We start from the raw sequence: 3,913 nt of genomic DNA, 5'->3' as shown, positions 1-3,913 counted from the left end.
ACAATTTGTATTGTGGTTCCCTTTGTATTGGGGATCCCTTTGTGTTGAACAATTTGAATTTGTATGAACAATTTGTATGCCACATTTAAGCCACATTTAAGCCACATTTATCATTTTAGGGTTTTAGGGTTTTAGGGTTTTAACATTTTAGGGTTCAAATCAAAATAATTCAAAACATGGTGGAACCTTCCCATGGAGCCTTGTTATGTTACCTACAACCTAGAGAAATAATAATGGAAAAGGAAATATAGAGATATGAAGTTTTTATGCCAAAAGCTTCAAAACCACTTCCTAGTCCATGAGCTACTAGATATGAAGATGCAGGGCTTTCTGCTCAATACACCTCCCAAATACCCACTATGCTTACAAACTTTGTCCAAATGAGTCCAAATTCGTCACACTTGTGTATATTTGAGTTGCAAACAATATCTAGTCGGCCAAAATGTAATATATTGTTCAAATAACACAATTTTACAATTTTTATGCCAAAAGCTTCAATTTCCCTTAGTCCGTTTATTATTTGGGTGCCCCTGTTTTACTTAGTGTTACTCGGTTTTCCCCTCCGGGCCCACTTGTTTTACTCGAGTCATACTCGGTTTTGCCCTTCCGATAAACATTTCCTCACTTTTCCCCCTCTCGGCTCTACTCAGTTTTCCTAACTTGTACTCACTGGCTGATCTCTGATTGGTCGAGATGTATGTCACACGGATCTTGGTTGGATGAAAGCTCAACGAACGATTGCACCGTTCGATCATTTATGATCGGACGGCCTGTATCTCTCTCTCTACCACGATGGACGCATACGGAGACAAGAGCAGAGCACATACCTACCAACCCTGGCAGTCGCATATTCCAGTCGCATCCTCCTCTCTCTAACCGTGCTTGCGGCGGCGCGGATCTAACCGTGCTTGCGGCGGCGTGCGGCGGCGCGGATCTAACCGTGCGTGCGGCGGCGCGGATCTAACCGTGCGTGCGGCGGCGTGCGGCGGCGCGGATCTAACCGTGCGTGCGGCGGCGTGCGGCGGCGCAGATCTAACCGTGCGTGCGGCGGCATGCGGCGGCGCAGATCTAACCGTGCGTGCGGCGGCGTGCATCTAACCGTGCGTGCGCCGTGGATCTAAGAGTGCCGGTGAGGATCTAACCGTCAGAAATAGTTGAAATGTCTCTCTCTGTCTCACTTTCGATTCTATTCTCAGATCCGTTGAATGATGAAGAACACCAAGACGGCGGCCGTGCCGACAAGTGGTCATCGATGCCACGAACATTGAAGCCATCGCCTACAACATCGCTTCGACGGCGCGGACCCAGCCTTCAATGTCGGAGCTCGTTGATGTCTCACTTCCGGTGCCGAGAGTGCGAATCGATGCCAAGACGATTGAAGCCATCGTCTACAAACGCGCCGCAAAGCCGCCGATCCAGCCCTCCGTAGATCCGTCGGCCGATGAAGTACACCAAGACAGGCGGCGGTTCCGACACCGGTCATCGATGCCACGAACATTGAAGCCATCGCCGATAACATCGCTTCAACGTTTGATGGCGCGGATGACCACCCCTCGGCCGCCCGTCGTCCCGGCCTTTCTTGCCCATCGCTGCGCGGCCGTGTTCGACGCCGCAAATTGGGATAAATTATTATAAATTTGTATTTTTCAATTTCCAAATGGGATAAAATTGTTCACTACTACCTCTCGTCTCAAAAAAAGCTTCTTCACGTTCTTGATGTGTCCATGTACATCCGTATGTATGATTTGAATTCTATCCCAACTTGATTGGGAAGATATTGATATGTATTTGATTCGGAGGCTGGTACATGCTTTCACTTTTGGGATCCCTTCACTTTTATAAAATGTTCATGCATGCTAAAATTATCGTGCGCATTACTTAGCACAAGTAGGAAATTGTACACCGAAATACAGTGCTTAGAGCCACAACAAAATACGAGTGGTTAGAGCCATCTACTCGAATAACAATTCTATACTAAATCGTCTACCGGAACCACATAAGTCGCTAGGACAGGGGATGACACCTAATAAAACTGCACAGATGAATATACTTTTCTCCTCTCCCATCACTTTAAGTTCATGTTCTAGATTTTCTACCACTTGATCAAATACGGCAAGATCTGTCTCAACTCTCAACTTCTCCTTGCGAATAAGCTCTGAATTCTTCTTTTCTTCCTCCACAATACGCTTCAGCTCGAATATCATCAGGTTTTTACGGGCCAATTCATCACCTAAATTGGCCACCTTCTCCTCCAAATCCATCCTCCGGCTACACCACCGGGTTGATTCATCTTGGTATGCAATGTACCATGGATCATCGACTTGCTCGGCTAACTCGTAACAATAATGGAAAAAAGAACAACCGAAATCACCCCAACAGGCCATGGCGGAACTTCAAATTCAACGGTAGTACGGAGAGCTGAAGCTATATACCCGCACTTCCGACGAGGTAGGAGAAGTAGAACGTGGCCACGACATGATCGAATCCCCACCCTCGCCGGTGTACCCGCTACGACGAGACATTAAGGACTATTTCGTACCTGCAAACTCCAATAAATTACGGGAACCGAATCGGTTAGGGGGCGGGGGAGGCGAAGCGGAGGTCTACCAATTGGTGCGCGGAACAAATCCCGGTCGTCGTGGGCGGCGGATCTCGCTTGCGGCGGACTTTCCTGCGGTGGGTACAATGCGTGCGGACGAAACAAGTGCCGGAGCCGTGGTTGACGTGCGGCGCCGCAGGTTCGTCCGACGCCGCCGGGGGCGGAGCCGGCGGCGCGACGAGGCGCCGGCGATGGCTGCTCCGTCCGACGGTGGGGAACGAGCTGCCAGCGGTTCTCCGGTCTAGCTTAAGAATAATTAATTAGCGAACTTGTTGCTTCTCTCTATGATATTCTCTAAAGACATATATCAGAGCGGCAATATATGATTTTTTTTCTCTAAATAAATAGACGACCCCACTGGTCATTGGCTGCGGCAGCCCCACAGAGCGGCAATATATGTCTTTTACTGAAAAATAGACGACCCCACTGGTCATTGGCTGCGGAGGCCCCACAGAGCGGCAATATATGAGTTTCCCTAAATAAATAGACGACCCCACTGGTCATTGGGCGAGGCAGCCCCACGCAGCGGCAATATATGTCTTTTACTGAAAAATAGACGACCCCACTCGGTCATTGGCCGCGGAGGCCCCACGGAGCGGCAATATATGAGTTTCCCTAAATAAATAGACGACCCCACCGGTCATTGGCTGAGGCAGCCCCACGAGCGGCAATATATGTCTTTTATCGAAAAATAGACGACCCCACCGGCCATTGGCTACGGAGGCCCCACGGAGCGGCAATATATGAGTTTCCCTAAATAAATAGACGACCCCATCGGTCATTGGCTCGAGGCAGCCCCACGGAGCGGCAATATATGTCTTTTCTTGAAAAATAGACGACCCCACCGGTCATTGGCGCGGAGGCCCCACGGAGCGGCAATATATGAGTTTCCCTAAATAAATAGACGACCCCATCGGTCATTGGCTGCGGCAGCCCCACAGAGCGGCAATATATGTCTTTTCTCGAAAAATATACGACCCCATCGGTCATTGGCTGCAGCAGCCCTATAGAGCGGCCCCATTTGTCATTGGCGGCACCGCGTATAAAATCATGAAATAAAACGGGCCACACGTCGTCGATAGATGGATGGCTGCTCCGACGTGTCTCCCCGACCCTACCCGTCGGCACGAGACGGTCGGGAGGAGCTGCCCTCGTGCGGCCCCACCCGGTCAGACTAACGGTCAAGGCCTCTGACCTGATGGCTACCGGCCGTTCCAGCACTTGTGCGTGTTTCAAACTAGAGGAGGGGAAAACTGAGGAAAAACTAAGGGACTGGGGAAAACTGAGTACAACTAACGAACCAGGGGCACGAAA

This window comes from Lolium rigidum, chromosome 7, assembly GCF_022539505.1.
Source record: "Lolium rigidum isolate FL_2022 chromosome 7, APGP_CSIRO_Lrig_0.1, whole genome shotgun sequence".
Taxonomy (NCBI): domain Eukaryota; kingdom Viridiplantae; phylum Streptophyta; class Magnoliopsida; order Poales; family Poaceae; genus Lolium; species Lolium rigidum.
Note: the sequence above shows the minus strand (reverse complement) of the source record.